The following is a 20,682-nucleotide window of genomic DNA, read 5'->3' as shown; positions in this document are numbered from 1 at the left end:
CAGATGTATCTCAGCAGAACAGCAAAGGAGTATTTTATTTTTTTGCCTCTTTTTAGCACATAGCTCAATCTTTTCCTCAGGCCTTGTTCAAAATTCTTTTGAAGTAAACTAGCAGTACACAGTAACTGCAAATGATATCTAAACTACACATGGGACAAGAAAAAAAATCTCTCCAAGCTTATATAGTGCCTTTCGTGACAGTGAGTCCCTAGGAGGTTGGTAATAAGCTATTAGACAAGAATGCCCCAGTACTCTGCTACAGAGTGTGGTTGTTTGAGTTTAAACAAACTTCCAAAATGGAATATTTCAAACACTGCTCTGAAGTGAATTCCAGATCTGGGGTTCATGAAACTTTTACACCTTTTTTAGCAATAGATTTATAATACAGTGTACACTGTACATTTCATTACAGGAGATCTTTGGCAGCTCCATACAACCTATATTTTTGATATCTAAAAGAAAGTTATGGGAAATAAGTGGGTCTCAAATTGCACTCACTTGAAAAGCTTCTCTGCGCCTTTCCTCCTAAAAATCTCTCAAACACATATAAGAGTATTAAAAATCTTAAATTAAAAGTATTATTCAGATAAGTGAATATTTCAGAGACAGTATAGTGATAGCTCAGATAATGATACACTATTTAAAATAGGTGGCTAAAACCCCTCTTACTATTGGAAGCATTATCGTTTATGTTGTATATAAACCAACCTTTCTATTTGGAAGCTTCCCAAAGAACATGACAGTAATATCAAATTTACAAACAGAAATTCATTTCAACATCAGTGGGAAATCACAGTGTCCAAACTGAACGGTAGCTAATATCCTAATCAAACATAGTGTAACCCAATAGATTCCTCCACAGATGATCTGGACTAAGTACCAACACCTTGGAGAATTACTAGATGCCTCTGAAAGACATGATTTACTGAATCAAAAACTAAAGAGAAATTTAAGATATTAAGCAGTTACTAAAGGAGAAATTCTCATCCTAAGCCTCAGCTAACACTTTTTTACTTTCTCTATCTTTAATTGATGATCACATACTAGAATGGACTTAATCAAACACCACTGACTGGCTAATGGTCTATATGTACCCACAGAAAATAAGTTGTGCAATGAAGATGCCTCACACAATGTGACCATAGCTCTCAAAGAAGAATGTTCCTAATAAGACTCACACAAATCTTGCATCATTGCTTGACTCTTACTGTTTATTTTGCCTCAGGTATTCAATTCATCTTGTGATTAAAAGTGGGAGAACAAAAAGAGAAGAGGGAAGAAAAATGAACAGAAACTTCAAGAATCAGAGAGAATTGTGTTGAAAACAAAAATAGTATTTTCCAATGTCTTGGAACCAAAATTGTGTTGATTTTCCAGAAAAAAAAAAAAAAAAAAAAAAGAAAAAGAAAAAAGCTCCTGGCTGTCATTATTGACCAAAGCATAATTGAGTGCCAGTTTTGGGAGCTTGGTTCTGGCTTTGCAAGTGCAATACAACAGCAGAGCTTTTATGACACCACACCTTACAAATATGACAGCTAATGTTCTCCTTACTGCCCTGGGCAAGAGTTCAAAAAAGTGGAAATAAAAATCATAGCAGGTGGCACCTGATGTCTGAGAACTTCCATCATGTGAATGGAAAACACAATTAAAGTAGCCTAAAGACCAGTCTCACTACAGTCTGTTCCCAAGCTAGTAGATGTACCAGAATTTAAAAATAACTTATTAAGTAACAAAGTTTGCTGTTAATGTGATTTACAGCGCTAAAAGAGGAAGACATCCCAGATAGCTGAGCATTTTGAAAAATAAGCTGCTGTTGAGCACATAGTAATTAAAAAAGCATTCTCAAACTTCCTATTAAAATATGCTGTGGTCTAACATTTCTGGTTTTCATTTACTTGGAATTCTTAAAACTGCTTTTCACAATAAAGCATTGATTTCAAGTAATATTACAACAATTCTGAGAAGCGTTCAATTCTGAACTGTCTTTAAGAATTTCTTACCCAATCGCTTTTTAATTTACATTATTTTTGATAATTTTACACTAATTACATGGCATTACTGAAATTATTTTCACCTTACCACACCTAAAAGTTTTTGGGAGTATTTTCTTTATTTTTATTTCAATAATTTCTGAAACAGATGCTCACATATAGGTGTGTTTTCTTGAAATATCTACCCATTTATTTGTAATGTCTCCATTATACAATAAAGATTTAAAAAATTCCATATTACATAGAATTAAAGCAGTATTGTTTCTTCTTTTCAGTGGAATTAAAATCTAGGAAGGCTCCATCAAAACTGCTTATACTAATGTAAGATTAAATTTTTAACATACTTCCCCAAAACCCTAAAATTTGATGTTGGCATAAAAGAGCTGTTTAGAAATATCAACATTTCTCCCACATGCAAATTTCTGTGTTTGCACCAACACTTGATTTTGTTCCCTATCTTAATCACTGAGCATGGTATTGCCATATGCTCTGTGACAACTACTGACAAGAACTCCTCTTGTCTTTCCAAAATATAATTTCTTGGTGAGCCTATGAAGGGCACTTCACTGTACCAATGAGACTGAAGATATGCACAAGGAAAAGGAAAGTACTGCTGCTTCAGAGCTGTTCCTGACCCAGTTGGCTATAGCAGTAAACTCTGACCAAAGTTTAAATAATTTCCTTTGAGAATAACTTGGGAATAACAGGGAAATTTATTGGCAGGGGCCAGCAAGCCTTGAATCCCAGACTTCAGGTTTTGCATTTAAATCTCTAGTCTGCAGAGATTTCCCCATACAAAATGAGGAGAAACTGCAGATAATGTTATTATAGCTGGGTAAAATGGGAGGATGTGGAGCTTCTGGAAGTCAAAATCAAATTTCCCCAAGCAACATGAAACTGGACTATAAGAAAGAATTCTTAAATGTACTGATAACCTATGTGGCATATAAAGTAGTTTGAATAATGTAGGACTATGACAAAGAGTTAATTAACTATAATTCCTCTGTTGTTGATTACCATAGAAAACTGGTGATAATACTCTAAAATTTTGACAGATCATTTTCCACTGAAGCAGGAAAAATTAAACCCTTCCCTCCATTCTCTGTGAAGGGTGCCTTCTCACCTCATCATCACCTCTATTTCCTCCCCATTCACAGTAACAGGTTTTTTGAAACTTCTATGGTGTGTCCAAGTCCCTTCTGATTAACCCTTGTGTGTATTACTTCTCCTGTGTGCTATCTCCTTGCACCATCCTGTCTATCACCATGTACAAATCAGTTCTATATTCTGCAGAGCCAGCGAGCGCCTACAAACCCTGAACAGCAGAGCATCAGAGGCAGGTAGCAGTTTAAAGCTCAATGAGATTTCCAGTAAGTGGTGTGGCAATGCACATGGGTGAAATACTAAATGTTACGTCAAGCAGACTTCGCAAGATCATTGAAAAGTTCACTTGATAGAGTAAAAGATAAAGCAAGTAGAGGAGGGATGTGAGCGAACAAGTGATTCAGTTACAGTAAAAAACAGTCTGCACTTTGGGAATGGCCACTTTCAACTGTACCAGTGATTCATGGTTCCATTAATTGGTGATTTCTCCTTTCTACTTTGTAGAATGTTGGAGTGGACTCAGTCTTCCCCTCCACAACCACAGAACAGGTGGAAACATGTTCATGTCCATGTTAAATGCTTGCTCATGCATGAACAGTATCCTAGCTTGTATCAGAACTTCTGTGGCCAGGGCTAGGGTAGTAATCATCCCCCTGTACTCAGCACTGGTGAGGCTGCAACTCAAATCCTCTGTTCAGTTTTGGACCTCTCACTGCAAGAAAGATATTGAGATGCTGAAGCATGTCCATAGAAGGGCAACAGGGTTAGTGAAGGGTCTGGAGCACAAGTCACATGAAGGGCAACTAAGGGTGCTGAGGTTGCTTAGCTTGGAGAAAAGGAGGCTTGGGAGTGGGGGGAGGGGGAGAGACCTTATCACTCTCTACTACGACCTGAAAGGTTGCAGCGAGATGGATGTCGATCTCTTCTCCCAGAAAACAAGCAATAGGACAAGAAGAAATGGCCTCAAGCTGTACCAGGGGAGGTTCAGATTTGATATTAGGAAAAAATTCTTCACAAAAATGGTGATCAAGCGCTGGAAGAGGCTTCCCAACAAAATGGTTGAGTCATCATCCCTGGAGGCATTGAAAGAAGTGTACACGTGGCACTTGGAGACATGGTTTAGTGATGGAGTTGGCAGTGCTGGGTTTAAGGTTGGACTTAATGATCTTAAAGGTGTTTTGCAACCTAAAAGAATCTATGTTTCTATGTTCCATTTCCTTCTGTATTCATCAGACATGGTTTAAAAAAGTAAAACTTCTGGAGCATGAGATCACAGTCATCCACACACAGGAAGCTCTAAGTGCAGTTAATCACAGAAACTGCAGTCATTTAGGGAAAAGGTAAAGTTTTTTATGTAGCAAATGTGAGTAATAACATTAATTCCTAAAATTTAGGAATCAGATATTTTCCTGGAATAAACTGTCATTTGAATTACTGTAAATATTATAAAACCAGAAAATTTTCTTCAGCATTTTTTATCTTTTCTTGAAACAGCATGGGGGATAGACTCTCTAATTTTTTCTTAATAAAGCTCAGCACCACTACTTTTTGAGGGATTCAGAGGAGAAGTCTGGGGTTTGTTGCAGTCAGAATAGGCTTTTTTAAGTGTATGTCTGCTATGCATCCTTGTGATACTTTCTGTACTTCTCAACATATTTCCATTTCTTTCTTTCTGTTGAATAGATAGATGTACAGATGGTATCTATAGACATTATCAATAGGATGAAGATATTTTTCATATTTCTGAACACAGATGCAGTCAACATTCTCACTCTGATGAAAAGGAGATCTTAAATAATGAAATGTCTGTTCGTTCATCTTTATAGATGACACACTACTCTAATTGCACTCTCATAAGTGAAGCAGAATCTATGAGAAAGGAACCTAATGCAGAAAATATGGCAATCAATCTAAAAATCAATGCTTTTATAGCCACAGTTATGTAGGGCTCTTCTGTTAAAGAAGATTTGCCTGTTCTATTTTCCTAATCATTCAATTATACTTCATCCGACTTAGTCTCTCAGAGTTACATATAGCAAAGCCACAAAACTGGCTCTGCTTCTTGGAAAACATGTCAGAAGAGCAAACATGGCCATTGGGAACATTTATTGAAAGGTTAAACAATTGTAACTGAGACTGAAGTGTAAAGGTTGCCCTGTTATAAGTCAGGAATACCTCTGATCTATGAATCTTTCTAGGGGAAAGGTACACAAGAGACTGAAGTATACTTTCAAATCAGTGACATGAGTGTCTTTATCCAATAGGTGCTCATCAAAATTTGCTAAAGGCTTTTAAAGCTTCATTTCAAGGTCAAGGGAAAAATTTGTTTTTCTTTCTAAGAGTAAAGCAAAAGAAAGGAAAGAAAATCAGTCTGATCCCAGACTCTGAGTATTCCTATTGACTGACTTTACCTGTGAGTCAAACCTTCAACTTGTTGATGGAGAAACAGCAGAAAATAGATAGCACTGCACAGCTATGCCATTTCAACCTGTCTGATGCATCTGTGCATGGATGTTTAACACAGAATAATTATCCTAAATATCAGACCTGCTGACTCAGATGCACATCTTATTCTGAGGACACAAAATTTTTCCTTCATTAAAAAGATTAACTTTGTGTTGTTTGAGGCATATGCATATTCTAATCCTGTTATTTCTGGATTTGACTGGAAAAATAAACATTACATTAATCCTCAGACCAACATAAACAGGGTTGGGCTAATAAATTATATTCTTTAATTAAAACTATGCCACGCAGCAGCTTGCGCAGCACAGGTAGTTCATTCTACATATTTGAAAGACCAAAGGCAAACTGTTTATTTGGTTACCTGTGTGGACTTTAGATTGAATATGTATCGCCTTCTAGCTTGATTATTTCTAGCATCATATGTCCTCAAAAAGTTCTTTGTGAGATTGACAATACAGTGGCAGAAGAAATTGCCTGTCAAACACTAAAATGACTCCTATGCTTTGCTCAAGGAAGATTTTCTTGCCAACTCATCAAAAAGTAAGTTAGTAGTATAAGCCCAAGCCTCCTCTCTTTTATCTGTATTTATTAAAGGGTTAAAATTTCTAATTCTTTGCCAGCCAGATCTTACCAATATAATTCACCAATTGCCTTTCTCACATCGCTCCCTACTTTGTGTAGTCAAACACAAAACATCAGATCTGGACCGAGCAATATTCAGCATAGCCTTGAAAGCACTCAACTCCCAGAGGTCAGCAAATGGGCCACTGAAAAGTGCATTGAGCTTATTCATCCTTTACTAACATTTCAAGAACAGGGCAGGCACTGCAGATAGTGAATATTCACCTTCTTCTACACTAGAGCTTTCTTGGCACAATACATGGAGGTGGATGTGGGAAGATGACTGGGGGTAAAAATTACACAGAAATTACAGAGGGAAATAAGGTTGCTATTCCCTAGATGAAATATGGTCAGCATACTCGACCTCCCCCACACAACACAATCTAAGAGGGACTAAATGGAGGGTGAAGCACAGTGGAGACTCTGCAACCAGGCCCTATCAAAACCCTTGCAGAGGAAGGAACTTGGTGATACTTTCTAGCTGATAAGCTGCACAGCAGCTTGAAACCAAGGGAAATAAAGGAAGATGTCCTGCTGTTGAATCAGCAACTGGGGCAAAATCACTTTCTTTGGACCGATGCCGGTCCCCATTCCAAGGTTATTTCAGATACTATACTGAGATATCTGCCCTCAAGGTACGACCACCCCTCACTGACTAAAGTCACTCAAGCTCCACCTAAAAGTAAATAAATAGTTTAAAAGTAAGTTAAGAATGGGAGAAGTTAGGGAAGACTCCATTGTAACTTCTGAGATCAGCCAATGGACTGAACTTGTCTTCTCCCCCATAAGGGTGCCTCTTTGGTAAGAACTGTACTCTATGCATGCTGAATTATTATCTTTTTAGTATATTGCTTTGAATACATTTTTGTTATAGGTTATAAATTCAAGGGGGGAATTTTTTCTCCACATGCTCCACTGTAAGAAAGACAGAGTTCAAATGGGAAGTTGGAAGGGGGGGCGATTAGCTTTACAAAAGATCTAACCAGCGGAGCCGCATTTCTAACTGATGGCCCATCAAAGACTGGAGTGAAGGGGAAGAAGTTTTGATTCGGTAGTTGGCCCTCCTCACAAAGGGGAAAACAGTTTTTGGATCTCTCTCTGGAACGGACACGGGGTCTGCGTGCGGGCATTTTGGAGAAAAAGCCTTGAGGCTGGTTTTTCTGGCTCCCGACTTGGTCAGTCCTGACCACTGGCCTCAGCTTGCTTGCAAGGTGCCCTTGCCTCCAGCCCAAACCTGCTGTGTTTTCATCGGAGAGTTTTGTGCTCACTGGGAGAAAGGGAGGAGCCTTGAAACACCGTCATCCGAGAACAACAGTGAGTTCCATGGGGGTGGACTGCTTTTCTTTTCCTCTTCTTTCTTTTGGAGGAAGGGTCCCCATTTTTTTCAGCTTTTCCTGTGATCCGAGACACCCTCCCCCAGACCCCCTGCGTGGTGACTGCCAGAGCCCAACAGCGCCCCCTGCAGGTCAACACAGAGCACTGCAGCCTCTGCACCTCCAGTGATCCAACAGCGCCCCCTGCCAACTGTGATTAGAACCGCGCTGAAGGACAGAGAAGTATTCAGACTGTTTCTTTTGTTTGAGGGGACTTTTTGGGTACAGGACTATTGTCTAGTTGTTTTTTTTTGTGTTCTGTTATTGTCCTTGCCAACATACATATATCTTTTAATAAAGGGTTGTTATTTCTTCTTTTTTCCGTACTTTCTCGATTAGAGCCCCTTAATTTTGGATTTACAATTGCTGAGAGAGAGGAGTTTGGTCTATCTCATAACTCATCCTCTTTAGCAAACATTCCAGTCTTGTCAAACTGAGACAATTTTGTAGTCAGATACTATCACTGGCAATCCTCGAACCTTAACCTGTCACAATTTTATTAATAAAGATTAAAGATTCTGTAAACTGTTAATGTGAGTCCTTCAGAGGCGCTAGCAGTTGCTGGCAGTGGTTAAAGGGGTGGAGACCCAGGAGGGGGGTCTCTCTTTTTAGCATGTGACCCTGCACAAATCAGTGAAACCTACTTCTGATCCCATGAACTGCTTAATGTGGAGTTCCCATAATAGGACACTGGCAGACTGGTCAGGCACAAGGGTCTCGGCTTTCCTGGGGCACTGACAAACTAATCCAACATTAGGGGTTTAAGAAAATCTCCTCTTTTCATATGACAGTGGACAAAGATGGGAAGGGAGATGCAGTTTCCTCTAAAGTTGATACATAGTGAACAAAAGAGGAAATCAGCCTTTCACTTAAGAGTCACCACATCAATTGCAATGAAGACAGTCTTAGACTGAGTCAGTTCTTACTGCCAGGTAAAGAAGAGACAAGGGGAAGACAGGAAAAGCTTATTTCTAACTCTTTCTCTCTTTGCATTTTGTCTAATTTCTAGCTCTTGAACACTGAATCCTAATGATGTCCTGGAATGACACAACTGTTTGGTTTTGTTTTGGTATAAATAGTGTTACTATTCTTGGCTGAAGAACTCTTTAAACCCTAAAGAACTCTTTCAACACCATAGTGACCTTGCAGCCTCTGTACGTTTTTACAAAAGCAGTTTGGGGGCTCAGTTCTCACAGAAAATCAATGGGAATTATGTGCCTGGCCTTCTGTGACGTGTTTATAAATCCCACCTGGTGCCATGCTACATCTTTTGACACACTTTGAAATCATGTTGTTGATCACGATGATAATGGAGCACAGAATTCAAAGTCCACTGAGTGCTTTGAAGTTTCAGTGTATGACATATTCAAACCGCCTTTTGTCTTCTTTCAGGAAGAGACTCTCTTAATAGCCAGTCATATGGAGTCCATGGGAATTGCCTTTCTGCTGTGTTTGCATCTCTGCTGGATTTTTTGCCTTGTTGCTCACTGTAACCTTATTTTTATTCTTCTGTTTTTATCTGTTTGGGGAGATACAATTGGATTTTTACTAAATAGCCCTATCTGTCTTGATGATTTCTGGAAATTCAACTAGAAAAGCAGACTTTTCGATTTTCCATGGAAGACTAAATACTTAGAGGATGACTACCAGTCGTGTTCAGCTTACAAAGCCTTACAAAAGTAACGCAGAAAAGAATTTCTGTTTTTCCAATTGTCTCCAGTTGCATTCCTGCACTGACTCTTCACTGCATTGTCTTTTAGCTTATCGTGTATCTCTGAGGATACACCTCCATAAGGTCAAGGCTAGAACACACCATCAGGTTATCTAGTCTGACACTTTGTTGTCAGAGACTCCTCTATTTCAGCTAGGCAACTTTTCAGGCTGATCTGTATCTTCCATTAAGTAAACAATCATCTTCTGCAGACACAAGGGAAAGCAATATCCACTCTGTGCTGTGGTAGTTTATCACTCTTAGTGTTAGGAACATGTACCTCATTTTCAGTCTGGATTCAGTCAGTTTCAGCTCCCAATCATTCATTCTTGTTTAACTCTCCCTTACTACATTAAAGGGAGCTATTGTAACCAGAATCCTTCTTTTTTTTTCTACAAAGGTGCTTAGTATCCACAATAACAGTCACCTCTTTCTGAAGAGATGAATAGAATAGTTTATTCTTCTATGTGAAAAAATCCTTAATTTGTAAATAATTTGAGCGACTTTTTTCAGTTTTTTTCTCCAATTTGGACATGCAAGTTCAGTCTCTTCAGTGCGCTGTACACAGGTGATGTGTGGCCATGGTCAGTGTTTCCTGTTACAAGATTAGTAATTTCATGGCTGTATGAAAAAATATCAACCTCAATTTGCCATTACCTTGTCAGTTTTAAAGCTACTTTCCAGATATAAATGTAAGTGGCAATATAACTCATGAGGCAGTAGGGAATTGGGCCCTGAGGTTAGAAAGACTATATTTGGGTGTCACGAGAGAGCATAACTCAGAGTAATGGGATAAAATTAAGCAAGGGAAAATTTAGTCAGACTGGAATGAAGTACTTCTTAACTGTGAGATCTATTAGGTTGTAGAATAATCTTCTGTGGGAATTGATGGAGGCCTAGTTACTTTAGACATTTAGAACTAAACTTGTGAAAGCACTTAAAGATATTCTGTCAGGAATTATCCTGCATTGCCAGAAGGAAGGATCAGATGACCTAGTAGGTCATTTTCATCTCCAGTTTCTGTGATTTTTGTTGTACAAAGCCCCACAAACTGGCAATTTTTATCAAAGTCAAGAGATACCACTAAACCCTGTGTCAGAGAAAAAAAAGTGAATTACATCATTTGCTGGTAACTGGTCAGGAATCCAAATCCAGTATTTCTGTGGGCCAGTAAAAACAACCAGTTCTGAGGGCTGCATGCACAGTTTGTGTCTGAAAGAAGAAGAAGCATCTACTAATGTAAAGTTTCGGGGGAAACAGCAAGTGAGTTACGAATAGGATCTCGGAGGAGTAGGAAAGAAAAAATCAGAATGGGCCTGACATGCCTAATGTCATGAGCAAGTTATTAGTCAGGAATGGATCAGCCTGTAGTAGAGTAGATGAAACCTTAAGCTGTAGTCATCCAGACAGGAAAATTGGATGGTTTGTATAGGCTTTGATGTATGGGCATTGATTCATATAATTCATATTACCAATTGAAGTCATAATTAAGATGAAACCAAAACCAGGGTCTTTGCTAAGGGTTGAACAACAAGCCAAGTCATGATCTCTACAGAAATATACTAGCGGACAATGAGTCTAGCAGAGAAAGCTGTCAAAAGAATATCAGTAAATAACACGTTAGAGAAGGATCACACAGTTCTAAGGTCCATAAGTTGTTTTTCCTTGTTTTTTGTGTGTGTGTGCTTTAAAGTGGTTTGTTCCTAAATTTGCTCTCAACTCATAACACACAGCACTCCCTTAGTTATTGTTTTTATTCGTTTGTCTGCATGAGGAATCACTAGGCAACTCATTGCTTATTATTTCTGTTGCTTGACTTTTGCATTTGCCTCTTCTCCTTATCTCTCTAAACCTACCTGCAAATAAAAAACAACAGTTTCCTGTACTGGGTTTGGGTGGGATGGAGGAGTTAGTTTTCCTCATAGAACTGTATAGTGCTGTGGTTTGGATTTGTTGTTCAAACGTTGTTAACACATCAATGTTTTGGCTATTGTGCTGAACAATGTTTGCACAGCACCAGAACCTTCTCTTTTTTCCACTCTGCCTGCCCCTACTGGAGGCTGGGAAAAGGTTGGGAGGGGAAACAGATGAAATAAATTCACCAAAGGTGTATTCCCTACCATATAATGCCAAGCTCAGCAATAGGACCTGAGGGTAGAGGAAGAACAGGGGAAGGGTGACCTCTGTTCCAACTGGCTGGGCATTGATCTGCTTGGCAAGGTGGTGATTGCCATTGCATCACTTGTTTCTTTCCTCTTTCTTTCATTTATTAAGCTGTCTTTATCTCGACCCATGAATCTTTTCACTTTCGCTCTTCCTATTCTCTTCCCGTCCTGCTGGTGGGTGGGGAGTGAACGAGCAGCTGTGTGGGTGTTTAGCTGCTGGCCAGGATCAACCCAATATAGTGCCTTTTCCTCGTTAAAAAAAAAAAAAAAAAAAAAGGCAAAGAAACAGTCAGGCAGGGTTCTACCTCTCAAAACTCTGTACCTTCTACATGCTGTAGCTGTCGTTCTGAAAACGGGTCTGGCCAATCCAAAATACACGATAACACTTATATGTGCACCCAGTTCCTCATCAACACAGTTTTTACCTTTTCCTCATATTTTGTCTAATAAAACACAAGAAAATTTGTGAATAAACATTTTTTTTTCTGTATATGACCAACCACTTTCAAAATAGCTTAGGCTCTTTTGTTCTGTTTTCACAGTTCCATTTTGTCCCTGTAAGTAACCTAAATTGAGACGACCTCTACATCTCACTGGCTATTGCAGATGTTATATCGGGGTTTCTTCCGAAAACACCCATCACTCTGACATCTGCTGACATCTATCACATTAGGGAACATGAGGCATATAGTAGTGCCCAAGCTTGGCTGCTTACAGCTGTTAGCCACTCATCTGGAAATACACTCTTGGCAGAGGGCAGGGTAGAGTGAGGAATTTCAAACCCTACTCTTGAGAGACAACAGAGACGTTTTCCTATGAATATGTGCAAGTACAACCCCTTTGCTCAGCTGAAAAATCTGAGATCAACATTTGAATCCCAGATTAAACATTCAATCCATTGCAGATGGATGATCCCAAAGCAGTTCAGGCACTGTGATGTGCACCTACTTCCCTAGATCAGTGGATTAGCCAACTATGTTTTTTTTCTGAGTATTAACTTATGTCATAAGTTAATTTCTACTTTTCTGGCAGTAATACTGAAAGTATTTGCATTCCAAAATATTTCTTCTGAGAAGAATGTCACATTCAGATGACATTTTAACATATTTATAGCCATGAAAGCAGCAGGATAAGAAGTGCAGGGAGATAAGTAATAGGTTCATCATTTCATCGGAAAACTCTTTAAGTAGCCTCATTTGAGAGCAAACAACAAAAAACCCCCAGGCATATAGGTTAAAAGAAAAAGATAATTTGCCACCAGGTGTCAGTAGTTGATTTTTTATTATAGCGAAAGGTTTAATATCAACACTGAAAAGGTAGCAGTTAAGCCAAGGAAGTTACAAAATTAAATGGATTTTTTAAATTGTTTTTCAGACCAGGAGTTTAAAAATGATCAAGGGAATTTGTCTTCCTGCCTGTATAAAGAACAATAACAAGACACTGTCGGTGTATAAATTTATCTTTTCCCTCCATTTTCTATTAAATCATTGGGTTTTTTTTCAAATTACACTGTCCTTTAAAGAAAAGAAAGTAGAGTTGATGCAAATGCATCTGTGGTCAACTCATGGAAAAAGTCACTAGGACCGGGTAGGTCTTGTTTATTTTTGTTTGATCACCTCCACTCTGCCCTACCTATGTAGTACTAACATCTTTCCTCCAAAGTATGGTTAAAGATAGACCTTCCCCCCAGCTACTTGATCTCACTGTAAGACAAGGTAGCAAGAATAGCCTGGTTAACCTGGTTCTGTGGCAGTCATAAGGTTCTGTTTTCAGCTTTTATGTTTAAGATTTACTTTTAGATTGTTTTCTTCCTGGCTGCAGAGGGAGTTCACTTGATTTTTACAGTGACATAATTAAAATGTACCTCAGCATTTGTAACTTTAAACCCCTAGAGACTTTTCCTATTCAGGAGGCAAAGATTTACTCTGTATCTAAAGAGAAACATCACCACTCCCCTCCTCAGCTAACACTGACTGGTGTGAAACATATGACACAATGTCATGCGTCACAGATACATCTATACCATATTCATATCTTTATCAATGATCTGTATGAAGGGATCAAGTGCCCCCTCAGTCAATTTGCAGACAATACCAAGTTGGCCAGGAGTGGTGATCTGCTTGAGAATAGGAAGGCTCTACAGAGGGATCTGGACAGGTTGGATCAATGGGCCACAGTTGATGGTGTAAGGTTTAACAAGCCGAAGTGCCAGGTCCTGGGCTTGAGTCACAATAACCCCATGCAGCACTACAGGCCTGGGGAAGAATGTCTGGAAAGCTTCCTGGTGGAAAGGACCCGGGATTGCTGGTTGATAGTGGCTGAACATGAGCCGGGAGTGTGCCCAAGTGCTCAAGAAGACCAATGACACCCTGGTCTATATCAGAAATAGTGTGGTCAACAGGACTAGAGAAGTGATTGCCCTTCTGTACTTGGTGCTGGTGAGGTGACACCTTGAAACCTCTGTTCAGTTTTGGGTCCCTCAGTGCAAGAAAATCATTGAGGTGCTGGAGTGTGTCCAGAGAAGGCCAATGGAGCTGGTGAAGGGGCTGGAACAAAAGTTTTTTAAGAAGCAATGGAGGGAGCTGGAGTTGTTTAGCCTGAAGAAAAGCAGGCTCAAGGGGGACCTTATCACCCTCTACAAAAAGAAAGGAGTTGATCTTTTTTTCCAGATAACAAACAACAGGGTGAGAGGAAACGGTCTCAAGTTGCACTGGGCTGAGGGAGATAAAAATTTCTTCACTGAAAGGGTGGTCAAACATTGGAGCAGGCTGCCCAGGGAAGTGGTTGAGTCACCAAACCTGAGTATTTAAAAGGTATTTAAAAGATATTTAGATCATAAAATCATAGAATCATAGAATCAGCTGGGTTAGAAGGGACCTCTGAGGTCATCAAGTCCAACCCTTGATCCAACACCGCCGTAGTTTCTAAGACCATGGCACTAAATGTCACATTCAGTCTCATGTTAAAAACCTCCAGGGACAGAGAATCCACCACCTCCATGGGCAGCCCCTTCCAATGTCTGATTACCCTTTCTGTAAAGAATTTCTTCCTAATATCTAACCTAAACCTCCCCTAGAACAGCTTAAGACCATGCTCTCTCCTCTTACTGATAGTTGCCTGGGAGAAGAGACCAACCCCCACCTGGCTACGACCTCCTTTCAGGGAGTTGTAGACAGTGATGAGGTCTCCTCTGAGCCTCCTCTTCTCCAGGCTGAACAACCCCAGCTTCCTCATGCCTCTCTTCACAGGACTTGTGCTCCAGTCCCTTCACCAGCCTAGTTGCTCTCCTCTGGACCTGCTCCAACACCTCAATATCCTTCCTGAACTGAGAGGCCCAGAACTGGACACAGTACTCCAGGTGTGGCCTCACCAGCTCTGAGTACAGGGGAAGAATCAATTCCCTAGTCCTGTTGGCCACACTGTTTCTGATCCAGGCCAGGATGCCATTGGCCTTCTTGGCCACCTGGGCACACTGCTGGCTCATGTTCAGCTTCCTGTCAATCCAAACTCCCAGGTCCCTTTCTGCCTGGATGCTCTCCAGCCGCTCTGTGCCCGGCCTGTAGCGCTGCATGGGGTTGTTGTGGCCAAAGTGTAGAACCCGGCACTTGGTCCTGTTGAACCTCATCCCATTGGAATCAGCCCAACTTTCCAGCCTATCCAGGTCCCTCTGCAGAGCCCTCCTGCCTTCCAGCTGATCGGCACTCACCCCCAACTTAGTGCCATCTGCCAATTTGTTGATGATGGACTCAATCCCCTCACCTCAATCATCAGTAAAGATATTAAACAGAACTGGGCCCAACACTGATCCCTGGGGGACACCACTAGTGACCAGACACCAACTGGATGCAGCACCGTTCACCACCACTCTCTGGGCCTGGCCCTCCAGCCCATTTTTAACCCAGGAGAGAGTGCCCCTGTCCGAGTCATGGGCTGCCAGCTTTTTCAGGAGTATGCTGTGGGAGACGGTGCCAAAGGCTTTGCTGAAGTTCAGATAGACACACCCACAGCCTTCCCCTCATCCACCAGGAGGGTCACCTGATCATAAAAGGAGATCAGGTTGGTCAGACAGGACCTGCCCTTCCTAAACCCGTGCTGGCTGGGTCTGATCCCTTGTCCATCCTGTAGGTGCTGTGTGATTGCACTTAGGATCATCTGCTCCATAACCTTGCCAGGCACTGAGGCCATGCTGACGGGCCTGTAGTTTCCCAGGTCCTCCTTCCGACCCTTTTTGTGGATTGACGTGACATTCGCCAACTTCCAATCATCTGGGACCTCCCCAGTGAGCCAGAACTGTTGATAGATGATGGAGAGCGGCTTGGCAAGCTCTTCCACCAGCTCCCTTATCACCCTAGGATGAATCCCATCTGGTCCCATAGACTTGTGGGGATCCAAGTGGCTCAGCAGGTCACTAACTGTTTCCTCCTGGATTACAGGGGGTTTATTCGGATTCTTATCTCTTTCTACAAGCTCCAGAAGCCAGCTGTCCTCAGGACAACCTGTCTTGCTGTTGAAAACTGCCTTTTCCTCATCTTTGATAACTATATTCCCGCCCATGTCCAATAAATGTAGTGCTTAGGGATATCATTTAGTGGGACTTGACAGAATTGTGCTAACAGTTGGACTAAATTATTTGGAAGGTCTTTTCCAACCTAAAATAGTCTATGATTCTGTGATAGAGGCATCCTCAACACCAGATGTACAATCACTGCAACCTAGTTCCTTGATTTAGAGAGGAGCTGTAATGTTGCTTTGTAAGGGTTTGTATGTTCTGTTGGAGGTATGCACGTATCAGCACAACAAGATACAAATCAAATTCATGCTGCCTGATCTGAGTGGATCTGTACACCAGAACTGCTCAGGAAGGTACCTACGTTTGACTCCCTTAAAAGGTTTTTCACTGACGTCAGAACCTAGGGATTCTTGAGCACTGGTCCAGCTGATAAGGCCTTATGCTTTGTAGCAAAAACATTTTCTTCCTAAACATCAGTTGCATTTACTGATGTCTGTGGTTTATCATTAGGGAAATAGCGAAGGTGTATAAAAATTCAGATAGCTTTTAACTTTCAGAAGATATGTATGAACAGAAAATAAATATGTGAATAACTGGCCTGGATTATATGTCTGTACCTGAATTTCCCTGTGGGGAAAGTGGAGAAAAAGACACTGACTGTCTTTCTAAAGTGTTGCTAAGATTTACTACCAAAAAAAAGCAGGAATAACAGGAAGGAAAGATCATCAATGACAGCTGAGCAGACCTTTAGTTAGGAAATGGTATGATGATCCAGGCTGATCATCATTTATTGCTTTGTAAACTCATTTATTACCCATGTTATTTGTTCTGAGAATCAAAACAAAATGGGAAAGGAGTTTGCAGCAATCAGATTTAAAGGCTGGTGTGAACATCATTTCTAGGAAAGGTGATACAGAAGGAGCAGAGAAGTTCCAGATTGTTGAGTTTCTGGGTAAGAGACCATCAGAAACATTCTGCAAGCAAACTATGAGTGGCTGAATACATCAGTCTCTGGATATTCATTTTCATGTAGTATTGGACACCAAAGCTTTAACAGAGAAGGCTCCCTTTCTCAGTCAAATTACAGGCTGGGCCCCTCCAAGCTGATGTGTCCCAAGCACTGAGAGAGCCTGGTAAAGGCTTGTCTCTGCCAAGGTGTAACAAGCCCCTTCACAGGGATTGGAGATGCAGCTCCTTCTGTATCCAGAGTAGCACTGGAAAGATTTTTGTAAAATGTTTTGAAGTCTGACTGTGCCAGACCCTTGTGTCTGATGATTATGTTTGTTCAAGTTAGACCTCTGAGTCTGTAACAATGGAATTATCTATTTTTCAGAACAATTAACACAATGCTATTGTACGAGCTGGAGGTTGGAGGATTAATGTGGTTTTATCTACAATGCACTTTTAAAAGCTAATTAAGAATCATTCAGTTCGCTCTGTACTAAAGACTGAGAACATTTCACACTAGATGACTCTTGATCCTCTGAAGGAGCAGAAAGAGAGGGGGAGATAGAAAGAGGAATGGATGAAGAGAGAATTGTAGAAAGAATGAGCTGGCATGCAAATAAACAAATACATCATAGGGATGCAGTTAGTAGAAAGCAATAAAAAAAAAAGTAATTCTGGTAACACTAGAGATAAAATTGTCTCTTGGACCAAAGGGCTAATCTAAACTATTAATCTGCAAATATAATCAGTATTTGAAATTACAGGTTTTCCTTGTTAAAGGAAGAGAGATGGAAAGGAATAAAGAGAAGTGCTTCTCTAAGCCCATTGTTTTAGAGGTGTTTTTGTCACCTAGTGTTTACAGAGCATCTCCTCCTCCTCCTCTCTCTCTCTTGTACCTGACATTCTGTATATGGGGAAAGCCTCGTTAATGGGCCTTCTGTCAGAGATGGGTCTTCTGGGAGAAAGTATGCAAGCATGTGGAGCAGAGGTGGCACTTGGGTGCCAGAAGGACCCTGGAGCAGAATGAGCTGCCTGCTGGTACAGGGAAGGATGTGGGTGGTGGTGAGAAGGCAGCTTGCCCCGCAAGCACCTGGGCTTCAGGGATTGTAGGTGCCAGGGGAAGCAAAATGAGGCACAGAATCAGAGATATAAAGAGGCAATGCAGAATTTGAGAACCAGGGAGAGGATTTTATTTTCCATGCAGTGGTCTCTGCCTAGCCTTTTAAAGGTAAGAAAATTGAAAGCTGTTTCCTGCTTTTGGATGCTTATCTATGCTACTGCTGATTCAAGGACTTGGAGGTTCATTTTCTGTCTCTGTCCAAAGCATGTAAATACTATCAGACATTGAAGTGCCTCATTTCAAAACTGGGCTATGTACTACTGTTCTGTTGATCAAATATGGCAATTATTTCAGGTTTAAAACCTTTTAGGGATAACAATAGGTGCTACCAACCAAAGCTAGAAAGCACACATGCATTCAGAGCAAGCTGAATGAGGAATACCAAAGCTAGAAAGTACACATGCATTCAGAGCAAGCTGAATGAGGAATAACAGTAACATGTGTACTTAGAATATATTATGGATTACCATCCTCTTACACAAAGGCTAGTAAACTCTTCAAAATGCAGCAACCTACAGAGCTAATAAAAGGGATAGAAATGTGCGGATGTCTCGGTTTGTCTAATTTGTGTCTTTCTAGCGTTGGTAGGATGACTCACTGGATTTAGCAACTGCTTGTGAAGATGAACATATTAATAACTTTATGCTGTAGTTCTGCCATAAAATGTAATCTTTTACAATTTTGTATTCTCAAGTGGAATACAAGCTTAGAATCAGAACAAAATTAGAAAAGATATGTGAATTGTCAGCTTATTTTCTTTTAAAACCTGTGTTTATACATTTAAATATGCAACTTAACTTGGAAAAGAGTATTCCCTTTCTACCCCGTCCCTTCTCCGGTGTGTACAGCTCCCTACTATGAAAGACATATTTAAATATAAGGCTACCAGGATAGTTGTCCAAGGTAATTTGTGTAGGTTTATATTGTACCAAACATAAATTACCATTTTTCTTCCCATCCATAAACACTTGAATAAGAAAGCTTATGCAGACCATGTATGATTCAATGGCAAAGAAACCAGCTGCTAATTGACATTTGCATATGTAATCCACAATATTAGTAAACAATGGGATACAGATCCTTTCGGATTTTGATAACATTCAACAGATTTGAATAATTAGAAAACAGATCAGAAGGTTTACCTTGAGGATGTGGTAAATACAGCCGAATCTTTCAGTCCTATTTTAAATTTTTCTCCATGTTTTTAGGCATTACTCTAATCTACAGAAAGGTTAATCTGAGTAGTTGATGGTTTGTAGAGGGTTATAGAGAAAAGTGAGTGACAAAACAGCAAGTAGAATCAGTGTTTCTAGGTATTGAGATGATGACCAAACCACTAAACTGATCATTTTGTTTCTCTTTGATTTTAATGATTTTAAAGTGTAACTTACTGGAGATATCTTTGCATTTGTGCATTGAACATACTTGGAAATTTACTGAAATAATGGGAAAAAAATTACAAAATTTTTAATGTAGACTAGACCCAAATGTTGATTTCTAATCTTATGGAAAAATCTATCTTTTTATGCATGACAGTCAATTATGTTTAGGACATTCACTAACACTAACTTTTAAAAAATTCTTTTCTGGGCATTAATAAAGCCTCAGAAAGATGACTATATATTTTCTACCACATTTAATGGTTTGATATGTTAATGTTTCTATTTATTACTTAAGCTTAAAATGAACTATATTTGTAAAATAATTCATGTAAAAAGCTATGCTCACCATTCAATCTGTTCATGCCATGCACCCTTTGAAACTACTTAGGTCTTTGATTGATTTAATGTATAAGGAAAAGCAGTGTTTCTAATGTTTCTGTAAAAATCCTAAACTCATAGAACTGAAAATTACATGTATTATATATTTATATACATAATATGCATAAAATATGTATATATGTCATATGCAAAACCACAATATAATATAATAAATATAAACATATATATCCATATAAATATACTGTGATATATCTGTATCTATGTATCCATATCTCCCACTTGGATTCTTAAATGATAATGAATTACATACACCCTCATCTCAAAGGCTTAAAACTTGAAAGTTCTTACACTAAATAGTCAGATATTAACTGCAGAAAAAGTCCAAGTTGAATTTCTTACCTGCTTTTTTAATTTCAGGGACAGCTGTCTTCTCATGAGTTTTCTCTTTTTTTCCTGTTTTTTCTAAGATTTAATTAAAGAAAGTAATTTGCTATTCTAGAACTCTGAATCATACACTCAAATATGTAGTCAGCCAAGTCCTGGTGGGCACATGCTGAAAAAAGTGTGACTTATTTGGGAGTTTAGTTCAGATTATTCCCTTATAGCATTTGCAGCCAACTAGCCCCAGATCAATCAGTTGAAAATGAAAATTAATCAGTATGCATCAACTATGGATGATTTGGACCCTTAATAATTCATCAAAGGCTAGGTGAAAATCATCAGTGCATGACTGTGGCACCTTTTAGCTTAAGCTCCAGTAGCAATGAGATCATTAAAAAATAATGAATGACTTAAATATTTTCACATGAAACAAGACTTTAGTGGATTTCAGATGCTTCCTGTGAATGAATGATCAAAATATTATTTAGATGGATATCATGGCTTTGCAGTTTGGTCACTGCAAGTTTTGATTCTGATTCTATAAAATAAATAAATAAATCTGACCCACTTT

At 39.6% G+C, this 20,682-nt stretch overlaps 1 long non-coding RNA gene across 2 annotated transcripts in view; it reads right to left on the bottom strand.

The window, feature by feature from the left end:
- The window catches only part of LOC116784825, a 38,369-nt gene extending 18,202 nt beyond the window's left edge, over positions 1-20,167 (bottom strand). The window contains exon 1 of one of the 2 annotated variants that reach the window (XR_004356261.1): positions 20,130-20,167. This is a non-coding gene — a long non-coding RNA (uncharacterized LOC116784825). The remainder of the gene's footprint in view (positions 1-20,129) is intronic. The other variant, XR_004356260.1, reaches the window with a different exon arrangement.
- Positions 20,168-20,682: the final 515 nt, after the last annotated feature.

This window comes from Chiroxiphia lanceolata, chromosome 3 (genome assembly GCF_009829145.1).
Source record: "Chiroxiphia lanceolata isolate bChiLan1 chromosome 3, bChiLan1.pri, whole genome shotgun sequence".
In the NCBI taxonomy this organism is placed as follows: domain Eukaryota; kingdom Metazoa; phylum Chordata; class Aves; order Passeriformes; family Pipridae; genus Chiroxiphia; species Chiroxiphia lanceolata.
This window is presented reverse-complemented; position numbering and strand designations above follow the sequence as displayed.